Below are 19,581 nucleotides of genomic sequence, written 5' to 3' on the forward strand. Positions count from 1 at the left end.
GGTTCTGTGGTAATGTGCAGAGGGGCACCGAGCTTCTGACCCACCACTGCCCTGGATTGATGTCTATAGACTACACCAGTTCTTGTGCTGAGCTTCCCCTCTTCTCTCACCTTGCTGTGACATTTACAAAGCACAGCACACATTTCATCATTGATGGATTTATTAACCTCCCTGTAGCTCGGGGTTAACTTTCAATACCAGAAGCTGTAACCCCGAGCTACACTCGGGAATACTCTGTAGCACTTCTCCAGCGATCCCTGTTTAACTTACCTTGTCCTGCGCTCCCGCGATGTCCCCCCTGCAGCGTCCACCGCAATGTCCTCCAGCCGATGTCAGCATCCATCTTCTGGGTCTCATTCCCTGTGAGCGCCGGGACGTATGGGACACACGGGGGACAGAACTGGCAGGAAGTTCAAAAATGTCAGTGTGACATTCACTCAATACACTAAAATCTGATAGTATTCCATTACTGTATCAAACCATTTCACATACATTTTGTCCCGAGTGCTTTGTCCTGTGTCCTGCCTGCATTTTTACCGTTTTTTCTGCCTGGAAACTGAGAAACGTCCATGGCGTCCAAAAAGCGTCCCTTTAGGTCAAAAGCGGTTTTAGACCAGCTAGAGAACAGCGATAGTAAATTAGAACCACTTGCAGAATTGAGTGATAATGATTTGTGGGGAAATTCGTCATCAGACACTGAAAACGATTTCGCGACTGAACTCAGCGATGTGCGAACTTGGCGCTCTATTTCAAATGTCAGTGTTTTTGGTTTGATTATATTATTGAATTAAATTTATTATTATTATATTATTATTTTTTATGATTATTTTTTATATTATAATTTAAGATTTTGTGTTTCAAATTTTATCATACCCGGGTTGTTTACTAGACTCTTGTTCGGACAGATTTCAGTGAGTTATTCCTAAGAATTACAGGCCTACAATAAAAAAACAACATATTTCCATTGAAAATAATGTACCCCTTTGAGCACAGAAATATTGACATAATCAGACCGCTAGGGAGGTTATAAAATATATAACATAATAAAATAAATTTAAACGTGGAATAAACTTATTTGTCAAAGCACTTCACTTATAATTGTAAGATCTCTGTAATCACTGTGTATACAGAAGCAGCTATTACAGGATGCACAGTGAGTAATGTATAAAAAAAAGATTACGGGAACAATGGAATGTCATTTACCACTGGCCTGGAAAAAAAAAGTCAAAACAGGTGCTTTGGAGAAACTTGGGATTTTCGGTAACTACGAAAAAAGGACAGAAAATCAGCAGTTATATTTTAGTCTATGAACCAAACCCATTCCAACCTGTTTCCCAACTTACCACTTCCTGCTGAATTTCTCTGTGGCTTTAAATGTTGTTGTTTTATTAAATTCCCCAGTTAGCCAATAACTGCAGCTGAAGTATATTTCTAAGAAAGGAAAAACAGGCTTTTTTACTTTTATCACTTAAAGTGGACCTGAGCTCCAAAAGTGAAGATTTACTTATAGGGGGTATCTAGAAATGTTAATTGTGCCTACGTAGTATCCAGAAAAATTTGCCTTTTGTCTTGAACTCCTCCTAAAAATAGCAGGGCACTTCATGGTATATGCCTAGACCCCTGGTGCCCAACCTGCAGTCTGGGACCGCATGCAGCCCTTTGGCACTTTCTGTGCAGCCCTTGTGGACCCCTGCAGAACCTAACCTGTTTTTTCCCTATTGCCCTATTGTAGCAGTGATCTAATTTAATCTATACCCATATATTGCCCTATTATAGCAATGATTTGCTGCATCTTTATTTAATATATCCCCAGTCTATGATTGACTCTTGAAGCATGTCCCCAGTCTCCAACAACACCCACCCATGTTGACAGTCTCTGTAAGTCTCCTGCAGCATGTCTGCAGTCTCTGGCCATCTCTTGTAAAGTGTATTCAGTCTCTGATCATCTCCTGTACCATGTCCACAGTCTATGACCATCTCTTATATTATGTACACAGTTTCTGATCATCTCTTGTATCATGTTTACAGTCTCTGACCATCTCTTATATTATGTACACAGTTTCTGACCATCTCTTGCATCATGTCCACAGTCTCTGACCATCTCTTGTATTATGTACACAGTCCCTGATCATCTCTTGTATCATGTCCACAGTCTTTGACCATCTCTTGTATTATATATACAGTCTCTGACCATCTCTTGTATCATGTCCAAAGTCTTTGGCCTACCTTGTATTATGCCCTCAGTCTCTGACCATCTTCTGTATCCTGTCCACAGTCTCTGACCATCTCTTGTATCATGTCCAAAGTCTCTGACCATTGCTTGTATTATGTACACAGTCTCTGACCATCTCTTGTATCATGTCCAAAGTCTTTGGCCTATCTTGTATTATGCCCTCAGTCTCTGACCATCTTCTGTATCCTGTCCACAGTCTCTGACCATCTCTTGTATCATGTCCACAATCTCTGACCATTGCTTGTATTATGTCCACAGTATCTGACCATCGACATACCCATAGTCTTTGATTATATCCTATTGTAAGTCTGCTGTCTCTGAGACTGACTATTCAGTGAATTTTATGTGTGGCCCTTTGGTGATGTTTGGAACCACACTTGAGGCCACCCATATTGAGAAAGTTGACCACCACTGTCCTTGGCACTACTGTTCTGTAGCCTCATAGGTGTATATCTGCAGTGTGAGATATTTTGCCTGGCTGTGACTACAAATTCCATAAAACTTGGAGTGAATATTTGTGATGTCACTACTATACTGTTCATTATTCTTGCTGGAAAGAAAACTGTACTTGAGGACCTACAATGCTAGCCCCCCCCCCCCCCTCCTTCAAGGGGCCTTTTTGGAGATATTCAAGTTTTTTGCAGTCGGTGAACACACTCTGAAGGAACGGCATACATGTGCCGTTCCTTCAGAGCACTGTGCCGTGTCCCGAGACTCCCATGCGCATGCTCGGGAGTGACATCATTGCAGCCCAGCTAGTCAGATGGCCAGAGCTCGGGAACCCATAAGGAAGACTGGGTGAAGATGGAAGCCTCTACAACAGTGACAGCATGCCACTGGAGGGTTTTGTTTTAAGGTAAGTTTTACATAATGTGCTAGTATGCTATGAATACTAGCACAATATATCTTTAACTTGCAGAGGATTTTTTTTTTTATATAATGGACGAGGTTTACTACTGCTTCAAGTATGAAAGTCTGGACCTTGGAGAGAGATGCCAGAAATCATCTTACAGTTGTTGGCAATTAGCCAGGATGCACCACGGCAGTGTGCACACAAATAAAACTGCATGGAGAAAGAGGAAGAAGTTTTGGGCAGATTTAAGAACTACATGAACTTTTATATGGTCACTTTTAAACTTTCCACTCTGTTCCCTCAACACTAAATTGTCTATTTAAGAAAAAAACAAATTGCTTTGTGAACGCCTTAGCATTCACACAGCTGCCGTGAATATTCCCCTTGATACGTCTAATATGTGTATTTCCTATGATTGTCAGCTCCATCTAGTGGTCTTAATGTTTTTCTGGAATTTCAGGAAACTGTTGTACTATGTCCACTAGATGGAGTTGGCATTCTAAGGAAAAACATGTATTAGACACATTACGGGGGATTATTTGCGATTAATGTGTAAATGTGAGGCATTCGTACAGCATTTTTTTTATACCTATACTCACTAGTAGATGTATAATTACTGGAGTGGATTTACTAAGGGCTTGTTCACACCAGAATATGGTGGAAACCAAGTGGAAACCTGCGTTCCATGCGCATTTCCAGTACCACATTGAAAATGCACTTACGCCCCAAGCACAGATCACAAACGCAGTGCATTTGCATGCACCGAATCACATGGTACTGCAGTACCATGTAATCCAGTGCAGTGCCTTTTTGGAAAGTAGTGTATGCAATACCTTTGTTGCAGTCCAGTGCGATGTCAGCCCATTCAGATGAATGGGCTGAAAATCGCACCACACAATGAGTCCCATTGGAATAGAATAGTAATGCAGACCATGCTCCTGTGCAATTAAGGTGTAAACTGGCCTTAAAGGAATAGATTTTTCACCTAGTTAAGTGAAGCTGTACTTATTCCAACCATCCAACTGTGCCAAAGAAATTCGTATTTTTTTTACATTCCTCTGCACATGATTGGATGGTTGTACTTTGGCCAGCCTTCTCCCATTCTTATAGGCTTAAAGATGAATTCCTGGTAGGTATGGCTATGTTATACACAGTTACATTGTTCCAGCTTGGACCCAGGGCTGCTATTAGAAATCATAGGGACCCATACAGCCTACCTGACAGCCCCTCCCCCCCAAAAAAAAATTTAGAACAATATTTTTGCTAAAAATACTCTAAAACCATTATTAATAGATAAAAACACAAACAAAATCTGAAGACTATATTTAAAAAATATATATTTTTAAAAATATATTTTTTCAAAATATATTCTTCAGATTTTTTTTAACATATAAAAGAGTAATTTTAACATATATTTTTACATATATTTGTAAATGCATTCCAAAATGTAGATTGGTATTTTTAAAGACATACAGTATATTTGAAATGTATTTTTAAAAATATTTTTCATATATTTTGTAATAACGCATTTCAACATGCAATATACAGTATATATATTGAAATATATTTTGAAATATATTGAATATAGCCAAAATTTTAGTATTTCAAATATATGGCAATATATTTGGGAAGAATATTTTTAAAATATATTTCAAATATATTTTTCTTTCATGGGGGTAGGGACACAGTGAATCTATGAACACAGGTGCAGGTCCTAATTTGACGGACATGTTGATACAAGCAGTGTGCATTTGGGGCCACTCACCCACACATGGACACCTTTCAATTTCGGACCTCCTCATAGAGTAACAAGCTGCTGCTGCAGCCACCCAAACAAACCTATATGGGCCAGAGAATGTGAATGAGCCCTTAATTTTTTTTATTATCTTTTACAATTTTGTAATTATTTTTTATTTACGCTGTTAGGGGGGCTTTTTATAATATCAGGGGTCTAAACAAACTTTTGAGGCAGAGAAAAAGAATGGGGGACATAGATTCCTCCATCCCTTTCTCTGCAGCCTCAGCTGCACTGGGCAGTGAATGAACAGTAAGCGCTCTGTTCAGAGGCTCCTGTTTATTCACAAACGAAAGCATATTAAACACAGTTCACTATGCTTCAGCTATGAATTGTACCAATCACTAATTGTGTTCATTCACAAAAGGAAGGAGCCAGTAAATATTACATATTTACCGTCCCCTTCCCCACTCTCCAACCTGGAATGATCCCTCGCCTTGTGTGCTTTCAGCAGCTGGAGAGAGAGGCAAGAAGGGAAGGCAGCAGCGCTGTAGGGCAGGGGGCACACCGGGGGGATCCGGGCAGCAAGGGGAAGAGGATGGTGCACAAGGAGGGTGGTTGGTGCAGTGGTGGGTGGGCGGCAGTTACAGGAACTGGTCCCCTGTGTGTCTGTCCCTACAACAGTTGAAAGCCAGTAGGAGGGAGAAAAGGAGAAACTGTCTTTCAGCTGTTGCAGGGGCAGACACATAGGGGATCTGTTCCTGTAATTGCCCCCTCCCCCACCGCACAGATCACCCTCTCTCTTGCCCACATCCGATTGGGCTGCAGTACAGGAGGACCAGTGCTAACCTCTTATCAGCAGCCCTGCTTGGACTAAAGGACCTCTTTATATACCTTTTCTGGTCGATGCCCCTGGAAGTTGAAAATCACTGAAGCAGACGCCACTACTTCAATGATCTCCACTTGCTTCAGGGTCCAGTGGTGAGCTGCTAGCTTGCTGCATTGTGAATACAGGACCTTGGCCACTCAGCACAGGTGCCATTCAGAAAATGTCTTTCATTGTCTGAATAAATGCAAAATGTTCTTTGATTGAACAAGGTGGAGAACAGGGCATCACTGCCCCGCTTTTCCTCGTCCAATCAAAGAACACTTTACATTCATTCAGAATATGCAAGACATTTTCTGAATGGTGCCTCTACCGAGCAGGCGACCTCCTGTTATTACAACAGGTCAGGCCAGCCTCTCAGCACAGGACCTGGAAGCAAGCGGAGATTACTGGAATAGTCTACTTAAGTGATTTCTAGCATCCGGGGCATCAACCAGGAATGGTATCTGCATACTGTAGTTACAAAGGTCCAAGCTGAACCATACCATACCAATTCATCTTTAATGATAAAGGCATAATCAATAGGAGAGCATGGGAGGAGAAGGGCCATAGTACAACTATTCCAACTTGGGGTTCTGTTGGTATATTAGGCCACCCTGTGTTGGGGGAAATAATCTGCAGATGACTGCAGTCATGTAGAGGTGCCTCTCTAAGGACACAGGGCCTTTTTACCAGATACGATGAGCCCCCAAGTTCCCTTTAAATGCCATAACCTGTACTGTATTAAACCACCCTACAGTCCTATGTTTATACATGGTCAGACAACTTTTTGAACCCATATCTTACAGATATAGTATTACCTAGGCTTGGAAATATTCAGTTATGTTTAGGGAGTCTTGCAAACAGCTGGTTTAGCTAAAATGAAAAGTTCACTTTTTTTCCTTTACAGCTGTTCTGGCCAATCAGAATAGTGAGACATATGGCACCTGTTGATGTAAAATAAAATGCAGCAAACTCAACATCAAAGGAAAAATTTATAAACAATTATTGGAAGAAGTATGTATTAACATTTGAACCATTCAAAGTCAGAGCTTAAACCGCATACTTGGGCAGCAATTAATCTTTACATAATCTCTTTCTGCATGAAATAGATTAAAAATGGTGGGAAAGATCGTCATGGCAACCTAAAGCAAACAAACATCTTCCAAGGCAATATGTTACAGTCAATTTAAAAATTAGGGATAAAGTGAACACTAATGAAAACAAGATAAAACAACAAGATCCCTGGGGTTCTTTTGTTAGTGATTCATTTGGTTTGCGCGAATAAAAGCCTTCAGGGCCTGGAAGCCGCCACTATTGTCACAACTAATTTCAGTCACAGAGAAAGCTGCACTGGTCTGGTTACCAGTCGTATTACAAGACTTTTGCTGCCTTCCTTTGTATTATCAACAATATTTTATTTACTTGGTTACTCTAGGATTTATTATTAGAGGCTCACTCTATCCACAGCTGATGTTTTGCTTATAGATGGGATCTGCAGTTTCTTTCACTCATCGGCAAACTTCTTTGGTCCATGTTACAAGGTGATTCTGCTGCTGGTGACACCTTGCCAATGGCAGAATCACCAAACTGCCAAACACCAAACCCAATTTCCTTAAAGGATGCTGTTCTTCTGCTGACTGAAATGTTGCAGAATCCCCGTCACTAATAAGGAGGCAGCAATGGAGCGACACCTTCCTGGTATGGGCTGCCAGAGAAGGACACCATAGAAGAAGACAAGCTGAGCATTAGTGATTGTGTTGCATGAAAGGCCACTTGGAGTTTGTTGTGGCAGTGCGGTGTCCTGCCACGGTAAAAATCAAGCTGATAACCCTGGATTCTCAACCAGGCAGGTTGAGGGGCTCCAGAGGGTTGATGTATTGCAGAGGAAACTGGCTTTTCGGTTTCCTCATTTATTTATGAAGTCCGTTTTGGGATCTGGAGCCTGGAGATTTCAAAGAGATCTGGGAGGGATGAAATCTCCAATCCTGGGACCAGGTTTTGGGAATGGCCAGGACACTGATTACACAGGTGTGTGCAGGCTTTTTCATAGAGGCCTAACCATGGTTCTGGGCTCCATCCCGGAAGACAGGAGTCAGGAGGGCTCCACCCGGAAGACAGGAGTCAGGAGGGCTCCACCCCGGCAGACAGGAGTCAGGAGGGCTCCACCCGGAAGACAGGAGTCAGGATGGCTCCACCCTGGCAGACAAGAGTCAGGAGGGCTCCACCCAAAAGACAGGAGTCAGGAGGGCTCCACTCTGGAAGACAGGAGGTCTCTGCCTTGAAGTCAGGTGGGCTTCACCAAGGAGAGGTGGAAGCCAGACTAGCTGTGTGCTAGTGGCGAGCTGTGTGTGAGAGCCATAATTTGGGAAGAGTCTGCAGGAGACAGACATCAAACTGCTTACAAGCCAGGAGGCTGAATCTTTGTTGTTTTTGCTTGATGGTGGATACCCCTGCGTGCGAAGCATTTTTGTTGAACTTTTCTTTTAAATAAAATTGGGCAAAAAAGGCCCTTAAAGAAGCGAGTTGCTGTGTGCTTTAACCAGAAAAGCTCTACCATTTGTAGTGAGTTCCCACATGGAGTAGGCTTGGAATCGCTAGCAATTCTGCCATAAAGCCCAGATTGGTAGAGGGCTGCAGTGATGGTCGTCCTTCTGGAACTTTGTCCCATCTCCACACAATCTCTGGAGCTCTGTCAGGGTGACCATCATGTTCTTGGTCACCTCTCTTAAGGCTGTAATCCCCCAATTGCTCAATTTGACTGGGAAACAGATCTTAGAAGAGTCCTCCTTGTGCCATTTGAGAATTATGGAGGCCACTGTGCTCTTGGGAACCTTCAGTGCAGCAGAAAATTTGTGTGTAGCCTTCCCCAGATCTGTGCCTTGCAATAATCCTGTCTCTGGGCTGAGTTCCTTTGACCTCATAGCTTTTTCTCTGATACAGTATGCATTGCCAGCTGTAAGGCCTTTTATAGAGAGGTGTGTGCCTTTTAAAACATATTTATTTATTTCAGGTACTTATATAGCACTATCAGTGTACACATCACTTTACTTATATATTATACATTCACATGCCCTCAAGGAGCTTACAATCTAAGGTCTATAACTCATATATACACATACTAGTGCCAATTAATCTACCAGCATGTCTTTAGAGTATGGGTGGCAACCAGAGGAAACCCACACAGGCACAGGAGAACATTTACACTCCATGCAGGTAGTACCGTGATTGGGATTCAAACTTACAACCCTAGTGCTGCCAGGTGGAAGTGCTAACCACTTAGCCACTGTGCTGCCTGAATCATATTCAGTCAATTTAATTTACAACAGGTGGATTCCAATCACAGTGTAGCAACATCTCGGCAATGATCAAAAGAAACAGGAGGCATCCAAGAAAAATGTAAAGTGTTGTTGCAAAGGGCCTGAATACTTAAGCCAATGTGATATTTCAGTTTTTTTCCTTTTTCATAAATTTGCAAACATTTCTAAAATTCTGTTTTCACTTTGTCATTATGGGGCACTGAGTACTGATTAAAGAAAAAATGAATTTAAACAACTGTAGTATCAGGCTGCAATACAACAAAATTGAGAAAAGTGAAGGGGATCTGAACACTTTCTGAATGCACTGCATATCTCTCAAACAGCCTGAAAACAGGTATAAGAACCCCACCAATTTGGGGAGTGTGTTACCAGGTGAGTCAAAATATACTCAGTATGGTCCAGGCTCCAATAGACTCAGCCTTCTTGTTAATCCTCCATCCAGCTTGCTAGTGTGTCCATAATGCCCCTTGATAAATCTCAGAGTATATCCACCAAATACAAGGAAAGAAAGAAGAGGGAAGAGAGCCTCACATAGTGCAAATACTGCTTTATTAAATATAAGGATTAACAGTATTGCACTTACATAGTAGAAAACATTGATAACCGCTTATAAGCGCCACTTCCAATAAGGCCACCGTGCACTCCAAGGAGTCACCTAGAATAACAAACTGTGCCCACTGCTATTCCCACTTTTGCACTATTGGGTCACCCTTCCAAATCATTGGATTCAGGTGTTCCAATCACCTCCATGGCCACAGGTGTATAACATCAAGCACCTACAGTAGTTAGTTTGCTAGTTAGGCTTTCTGTTAGGTTACTTTTAGGCATTTTCACATTTGATTATGTCTCACTTGTACCTTCACCTTTATGTGCATCCTGTTTGCTGCTGTTTAGATGTGTTTTGTTTTACTGTTAATAAACTTGCTTAAATCATATATAGTCTGGTCTCAGCTTCCTAAGTGTAGTTATACAGATCTGGCCATCTCTGCTGCTGGTATCCCTAACACTCTACCAGATATATTAGTGCTTCATAGGCTTTTCAGCATCAAACATCTGTTTCTCATATTTGCAAGGCTGCCACCTGGTCTTCGGTTCACAAGTTTAAGTTTTACCAGGTTGATGTTCAAGATTCTTTTGAAGCCATATTTTGTATAGATATGGCTCTTCTGAAGCCAGGTTTGGGTGTAAGGGGCTGCAAGCTGCTTTCTGAATTCTGTCCAGTCCTTCTTGATCTGTTTGACCTCCAAGACAGGATTGTATCAAGGCACAGATCTGGGGAAGGGTACAGAAAAATTTCAGCAGCATTGAAGGTCCCAAGGAGCACAGTGGCCTCCATCATCCGTAAATGGAAGAAGTTTGGAACCACCAGGAATCTTCCTAGAGCGGGCCGCCCGGCCAAAATGATCGAGAAGGGCCTTAGCCAGGGAGGTAACCAAGCACCCGATGGTCACTCTGAAAGAGCTCCAGCATTTCTCTGTGGAGAGAGGAGAACCTTCCAGAAGAACAACCATCTCTGCAGCACTCCACCAATCAGGCCTGTATGGTAGAGTGACCAGACGGAAGCCACTCCTCAGTAAAAGGCAAAGGGCAGCCTGCCTGGAGCTTGTCAAAAGGCACCTGAGGGACTCTCAGACCATGAGAAACAAAACTCTCTGGTCTTATGAAACAAAGATTGAACTCTTTGCAAAGCAGTGTGCACAAGCTGACAGGGAGGAGAACTATTTTCTTTACATACAGTTCTCCCCGTCGGAGATGCTCGGCAATCACCGGGTGATAGCGAGTAATCACCGGCCGGGACCCAGTGATTGACAGCTGCAGCCGCGAATTGCAGCGTGGGTAGGGCGCGTACACCATCTACCCGCAAATGCAAAATCACGTATATATACATGATTTTGCGCACCCGTGCCGCCCTGTAGCAGTATATCTGTATATCTGTCAGGAACCAGTTAGAGTACTAAAGGCTCCTCTATGACAGTCTAAACAAGACCCAAATCCTAATATTATTGAATGCGATGCACATACAGCATAAAGCAAAGCCAAACTTACTTTACCTTCCCTGGCTGAGTGAAGCTCTACTTCATTTGTGTCTCACATGCCTCCCCTCCCAGGCACTGCATGTCTGCAGCTCCCAGTGGGAGGGTTTTGGCAATAGAGGCAGTGCTGTTAATCTAGAAAGCAGTGGGCAGGTCTAAATGTGGCCAGATGCTGATTGGCAAGTTACAGTGACAATATTGATAGCCATGCCCCCTGCAGCATTCTTTCATCCCGCTGTAGTGCAAGCAAATGAGGATTATGATGGATACTCACTCTGGGGCTGTGTAGTGTGTACAGACCACTATACTGGCATAATGGGCGCTGTGTGCAGTGGGGTCCGCAGGGATGGCCAGGAAATTTGGAGTTAGCTGACCTTTTCACTTTTTATAAACCTAACCATTAAACTTGGCCTTTCCAAAATACCCTGATCCTTAATTATTGGAAGAAATATTTACATCATCTGCCTCAGCAATGCTTCCTCCTTAACCACTTCATACGGCATATATGTGGCAGCTGAGAGTTGAAGAGACATCGGCCTCCGTGCTGGTAATATCTGACCTCTGCAGAGAGGATGCTGCTTTCACACAGAGTGGAAGGATCCCAATCTACAGCATACTGGCAGGGGATAGGCTTTTTATCCTGGCTGTGGCTGCCCTCTGCAAACTTTGATCATCTTTTATTTTGATGCCCCTGGAATGTATTTAGCCGAGATGAGCTGAAAGTTCAGTTTGGCCTAAAGTTGCATTGCATTTATCCTGTGTAGTAAACAGGCTCTGGTCTCTTTTAAATTTTGTTGTAATACAGGAATGTTTCTGTATAGATGTGTGGGATTGCAGGATACCGTTTAACGTTGCATCAACTTGTTTTTCAGGTTTTGTGGCCCTTTAACGCCACAGTATTGGCTATAAAGTGCAGCTCTCTATGGCTGGATTCCAGAAAGCACAGATGCTGTCAATGTTCCAGCTCTTTTGCCTTGAGACATTGCATCAATAATGTAAATGTAGTGTTTTCCTCCCAGTAAAAGAAGGCTAAATTTCATGAATTTCATGACAGTCACCCCAGGTGTTGGTGTCTGAGACTTGACGCTTTCTCAGAACGCTTTAAACTTTCAAATGGTCTTCTGAAATATGAGGTTGACATCTCTCTTTAAGTCTGCATACATTATTCCTGTTGAGCAGGCCAGGAGAAATTCAATATATTTCTATACAAGCCATAGATTATCCAGTGAAAATATTTCTGATGTATAGATTGACACTTGCATCTCTAATGAAAGTCATAGACCTGAAGAGATATGGGGCAGTCCTGTACGTGCTCAGATGTCCTCGTGTTGATGTGTCATCTCAAGCTTGGTTAAGATGGATGACTCCAGGTCACTGGCAGTGAATACATAATACATAGAGATATATTAAATATGTATAGGAATGCTTCCCCAAACCAACAGGGAGAGATGTATGGAAGAGATTGCATACATTTATGATAATCTGACATAAATATGTTCTAAGGAACAGTGCTTAGAAGGATCAAGAAACTGTAAAAATAACAGAAACCTGGGAGCCACTCCATTTTGTATTTAATTTTTCTCCATAGGACGGGAATGATCAGCCCTGTACAGCTTCTGTCAGTTGTAAATGTATTCTTGCCCCCCTATAAAAGGTCTATGCGGCTGGGTTCCTGCATGACTGCCACAAGCAAAGCTCTAACTTGGGGCTTTGCTTGCAGAGATTGGGCTGTAGATGGTTTTAACAGGCTGCTAATCGTACACTGCAAGGTTGCTTCATTTGGCTGTAGATGGCTTTAACAGGGTGCTAATTGTACACTCCAAGGTTGCTTCATTGGGCTGTAGATGGCTTTAACAGGCTGCTAATCCTACACTGCAAGGTTGCTTCATTGGGCTGTAGATGGCTTTAACAGGCTGCTAATCCTACACTGCAAGGTTGCTTCATTGGGCTGTAGATGGCTTTAACAGGCTGCTAATCCTACACTGCAAGGTTGCTTCATTGGGATGTAGATGGCTTTAACAGGCTGCTAATCCTACACTGCAAGGTTGCTTCATTGGGCTGTAGATGGCTTTAACAGGCTGCTAATCCTACACTGCAAGGTTGCTTCATTGGGCTGTAGATGGCTTTAACAGGCTGCTAATCGTACAATGCAAGGTTGCTTCATTGGGCTGTAGATGGCTTTAACAGGCTGCTAATCCTACACTGCAAGGTTGCTTCATTGGGCTGTAGATGGCTTTAACAGGCTGCTAATCGTACACTTCAAGGTTGCTTCATTGGGATGTAGATGGCTTTAACAGGCTGCTAATCGTACACTGCAAGGTTGCTTCATTGGGATGTAGATGGCTTTAACAGGCTGCTAATCGTACAATGCAAGGTTGCTTCATTGGGATGTAGATGGCTTTAACAGGCTGCTAATCGTACACTGCAAGGTTGCTTCATTGGGATGTAGATGGCTTTAACAGGGTGCTAATCGTACACTGCAAGGTTGCTTCATTGGGATGTAGATGGCTTTAACAGGCTGCTAATCGTACACTTCAAGGTTGCTTCATTGGGCTGTAGATGGCTTTAACAGGGTGCTAATCGTACAATGCAAGGTTTCTTCATTGGGATGTAGATGGCTTTAACGGGCTGCTAATCGTACACTGCAAGGTTGCTTCATTGGGATGTAGATGGCTTTAACAGGGTGCTAATCGTACACTGCAAGGTTGCTTCATTGGGATGTAGATGGCTTTAACAGGCTGCTAATCGTACACTTCAAGGTTGCTTCATTGGGCTGTAGATGGCTTTAACAGGGTGCTAATCGTACAATGCAAGGTTTCTTCATTGGGATGTAGATGGCTTTAACGGGCTGCTAATCGTACACTGCAAGGTTGCTTCATTGGGATGTAGATGGCTTTAACAGGCTGTTAATCGTACACTGCAAGGTTGCTTCTTTATAGTTTTATTGCTGGGTTTGAATAAGTTAATATCTGAATGTTCATTTAAAGAGTAATCATCCTCCCCCCAACCCAGCTCTTGGAAATGTAGAAATGTGTGCCACTTAATACGCAGCCTTTTTTGACTGGAGAGCAAGATAGGAGATGGTTTGATTACACTGATTGGATCTAGCACCTTTGCATTGCTTACATGATAGTTGAAGCAAAAGGTCTAATTAATTTTGAAAAACCAAACTATACTTACAGTACATTATTTAGTAAAACAAGCCAAAGAAAGATGATGGCCAAGCTTCAGTAATTCAAAGCAATCAACAAGATTTACTAAAATTAGATCAATGTACGCTTAATTATGACTGTTATATCATCACTGCACTTCATACCACCTGAATATGTCTGATCAATATTCTAAATGCAACACCGTTCTGGAAAAGACACTCAAATATTCAAGTTCAGTGCTTGTAAAGGCTATTCTATGCATGAAGGTAAAAAACCTTCTGTGTGCAGCATCCCCTCCCCCAGCCCCCCCTAATACTCACCTAAATCCCCTCTCGATCCAGTGATGTGCTCTGAAGTCTCGACGATCCCGGGACTACGTCCTCTCATTGGCTGAGACAGAAGCGGGAGCCATTGGCTCCCACTGCTGTCAATCACAGATAGTGAGTCAATGAGAAGAGGGAGGGGACGGGGCCGAGCAGTATGTGCCCCCATAGCAAGCTGCCTGATGATCAGTGCCCAGCAGTGCCACCCACCAGTGCCCATCTGTGCCACCCATCAGTGCCCAGCAATGCCCCCTATTAGTGCCACCCATCAGTGCTGCCCAGCAGTTGCACCCATCAGTGCCCAGCAGTGCCGCCAGTCAGTGCTGTCAGTTAGTACCGTCAGTCAGCACTGCCCGTCAGCATTGTTCATCAATGCTGCCTATCAGTGCCCATCAGTGCTGCCTATCAGTGCCACCTATAAGTGCCCATTGCTGCATATCAGTGCAGCATCATCAGTGCCTCCTCATCAATCCCCACCAGTGCCACCTCATCAGTGCCACCTGATCAGTGCAGCCTATCAGTGCCCATCAGTGCTGCCTATCCATGCCACCTCATCAGTGCCCATCAGTGCTGCCTATCACTGAGAAAAATTACGTGTTTGCAAAATGTTATAATAGAAACAAAGAAAAAAATTTTTTTTGCTATTTTTTTGTTTATAGTGCAAAAATTATAACACCCAGTGGCGATTAAATACCACCAAAAGAAAGCTCTATTTGTGTGAAAAAAATAATAAAAAGTTCATATGGGTACAGTGTTGCATGAGCACGCAATTGTAATTCAAAGTGCGATAGCGCTGAAAGCTGCAAATTGGCCTGGGCAGGAAGGGGTTATAAGTGCCCGGTAGGCAAGTGGTTAAAATATAAATAGACATTGATACAACAATTAATACAAACCTTGTCTGTTTCACATGTAAATCCAAAAAAACATTTCAAAGACTACAGTTAAACTATAATAATTTACATATCACAACTACAAGTTTCACTGTCTGGGGAGGATCTTGGGTCACCTTATACAGTAGCATATAGATAATGTAAACACAGAGCAATGTGCTGGCAATATTACTTTACATATAATAAATATAGGGTATATTCTATGCTGACTTTCTGTAATATTCCCTTCTTCTACATATTTTGACTTTTCAGTGCGTCTGGTCCCATAGCATTGAGTTTGTTTATATACGGCCCACTGCACTACCAGTGAAAGTCAAGCTGCGCTCACTTGGTTATAGACCACCCAGGTTAAACCTGTATCTGGAACACACCAGACCACTTATCATATCATAAACAAAGTTCAGCACAATGTACCTGCCAAATGTGCGCTCATTTATCTCAATCTGCTGTGCTCAAGAACACCTGACAAATCAGAAAGATACGCGCAACTTAACAGTCTGCCATAGACAGATTTTTTTCCATTTGATAAACATAATATTGACACCATTCTATACCATGGTGGATAACTTCTAAAGAACATAAATAATAATAATAATAATTTAAAAAAAAAGAACATAAATAATAAATTGATAGGCTTGAGTTGAGGAATAGAGGGCACAATATTGACACCTTTCTATACCATGATAGATAACTACTAAAGAACATAAATAATAATAATTAAAAAAAAAAAGAACATAAATAATAAATTCAAATTAAAAGGTATGCGCTAATAACAAACTTATACAAAAGTGTATGTCATCATCCAAAAAACATTAGTGTTTTAAATAAATTAGAGTGTCCAAACATAAATTAGTGTCCAAAAAAATATATATATATATCTTCAGTGACTTGAACCAATTGTGAGAAATCCACTACCAAAGGAGATTAAATGAACTCACCAGAGCTAATGGCTGGTCAGATTATAAACCAGCAACAGCGCTTGTGCTCTGAGAGCAATGAACCCGATGTCCAAATAGATATGGTGATGTTTCAGATACTTCCAGATAATAATAATCACAGCCAAACAACTTTGCAGCCCAAGCTCTTATGATGAACTTCTCCACTCTGTCTCATACCTCCATGAGAGCATGCAGTACACTCAGGGACAAAAAAGAGAACATAATGGTGCAATACGTTTTTTTCATTTATCTCTTTAATAAAAAAGGTATAAAGAAACTCACAAACAAGGTGTCCAACAGACACCAGCTTCAATCGCAAAAAAGGGTTGAGATACAGTTAACGCTCACCACGGATCTCTCCCATACAGCACAGACCAGCAAGGCTCTCTAACATCCACATCAAATAGGCTACGCCCAACCGGTTTCGTCACACCGACGTCATCAAGGGGCGGTACCACCCTTTTTTGCGATTGAAGCTGGTGTCTGTTGGACACCTTGTTTGTGAGTTTCCTTATACCTTTTTTATTAAAGAGATAAATGAAAAAAACGTATTGCACCATTATGTTCTCTTTTTTGTCCCTGAGTGTACTGCATGCTCTCATGGAGGTATGAGAAAGAGTGGAGAAGTTCATCATAAGAGCTTGGGCTGCAAAGTTGTTTGGCTGTGATTATTATTATCTGGAAGTATCTGAAACATCACCATATCTATTTGGACATCGGGTTCATTGCTCCCAGAGCACAAGCGCTGTTGCTGGTTTATAATCTGACCAGCCATTAGCTCTGGTGAGTTCATTTAATCTCCTTTGGTAGTGGATTTCTCACAATTGGTTCAAGTCACTGAAGATATATATATATTTTTTTTGGACACTAATTTATGTTTGGACACTCTAATTTATTTAAAACACTAATGTTTTTTGGATGATGACATACACTTTTGTATAAGTTTGTTATTAGCGCATACCTTTTAATTTGGATTATTGTTGCCAAAATTTATTTTGGGTGGGATATGCTGCTGACACTTTGGTGTTTTTTGTAAGTGGCGCTTTTTTCTTCTTTTTTAATTTGGTATAAATAATAAATTGATAGGCTGGAGTTGAGGAATAGAGGGCATAATATTGACACCTTTCTATACCATGGTAGATAACTACTAAAGAACATAAATAATAATAACTAGAAAACCTACAATTTCTGGGGAAATTGTGTGAAGTGTTCTTGCCTCCACCAGTAGTCTACAACTCACACTCTAGCTTTTGTCACTCTGCTGCCTGTTCACACACCTGGGTTCCTATGGCAACTCACTCTACAGCAAGGGCAGAGAAGAGCGGTTAAAAACAAACTGCTCCAACTTGCTCACTTCACTGGCGGTTGCCATTTTCAAACGGTTGTAGTTTAAAAATTATAATTCCTACACCGAAGAGCTTTATATTGTGAGAATCAAAAGACCCAGACCTACATTTTGATGCATAGTTGTCAGGGCAGGGCTGTAGAACGGACAGGTAGGCCTAGTGGTAGGGTAACGCACTGACTGACGACAACCACCACCAACAGACTGAAGTCCCTCAGGGAGCGGAGTCTAAGTCCCAGGCTGCCCTTCACCAGGGCCCCTGATGGTGGGGATGGACTTGACGCAGCCAGGAACCAGGTCACGGCTCCACGCGGCCAATGGCGTGTAGCTGGTAGGAATGACAATAGCGTAGTCAGGCAGACCGGGTCAACAACAACAGGACAAAACGGTACAGAACAGTAGACAAGAATCACAGGTCACGGGCCGGGTTCAGCAACGGAAGGTCAGATCAAAGGAAAACACAGAGAATGGTCTAGTCCAGCAATGGGCAAACTACGGCCCGCGGGCCGTATACGGCCCGGCGGACCTTTTAATCCGGCCCGTGGAGCGTGATACTGTCAGGATGGCTGTCAGGATGTGTGTAGGCGGGGCAGCGTGACGAACGTGAGGGGAGCTAGGCTCCTCTCACAGTCCGCCCTGAAGACCAGAACGGCGCGGGAACACGGCGAGAGGAACGCGCGGAGCAAAGGTAAGTGAATTGACACAGGGGGGACTTGGCTGACTACTTGGGGGGGAATAGTTATATGAGGGATGAATTAATATGGGGGATGAATTAATATGGGGAATGAATTACTATAGGGGGGATGAATTACTATAGGTGGGATGAATTACTATAGGGGGGATGAATTACTATATGGGGGATGAATTACTATGGGGGATGAATTACTATATGGGGGATTAATTACTATGCTTACTATGGGGGAATATTACTATACTTACTATGGATGACACATACACATCATTCATCTTCTCTTGGTCCGGCCCCCGGGTCCAATATATGAACCCATTGCGGTCCTCAAGTCAAAAAGTTTGCCCACCCCTGGTCTAGTCACAAGCCGAGTCAGATACCAGAAGAGTCACGAGAGTATACACAGAGCTGTAGCAACACAAAGACACAAGTGCAAAGAGCATGTGCGGATCACAGGCTTATATGTACTCAGCCACACCCCTCTGGGGGATGGACCTCAGAGACCTGAAGGCATAAAAGACTCCCACCAAGCTCTGCAGAAACCCAAGATGGACGCCAGTACATGAAGCCGCACAATCTCTGGGAAAAGGTAGGACCTTGACAATAGTATGTCTCTGAAATATTAAAAATGAAGGCACAGTCGCAGTTTACAAATTGCCCTTCAAATTTGAGGTGGCTAGAGTGGAGTTTTAATGAATGTCAATGGGCGGCGTGAGTTGCGAACAAATGGTCATATTGTGAAAACTATCAGGACTATGGCTTAGCCGTGGACATTTTTAGTGGCAGCAGGGATAGCTGAACGTTTTGATATATGATTTGTGTAGGTGGGCTTGAAAATGAGGGAGTGGTGGCAGTTTAGAGATCATGTCCTGATTTTTCAGCTCACACTCTAGCTTTTGTCACCTCCCACTCTAGTTTTGCACATTCCGCCATTCATTCCTATGGGACCAATTTCACCACAAAAACGCCAATATTTCGAGAACCATTCGGCGAAACGTTCCACAAAGTAATAGCACACCAATCGGGAACAATCCGCACATTTCGGTATATTAATGTCTGTGTAGTGTAAAAACTGTGGGAGGAGTTAGGGTGGTAAATTTGGCTATAATAATAAGAATATATATGTGAGAGAACAGTAAGTGGTCTTGCCACGCAAGAACACTTAATAAATTGATAGGCTGGAGTTGAGGAATAGAGGGCCTCCCC

The sequence above is a fragment of the Staurois parvus genome, unplaced genomic scaffold, assembly GCF_062004578.1.
Source record: "Staurois parvus isolate SC_StPar_1 unplaced genomic scaffold, SC_StPar_1.0 ptg000018l, whole genome shotgun sequence".
Lineage (NCBI taxonomy): Eukaryota > Metazoa > Chordata > Amphibia > Anura > Ranidae > Staurois > Staurois parvus.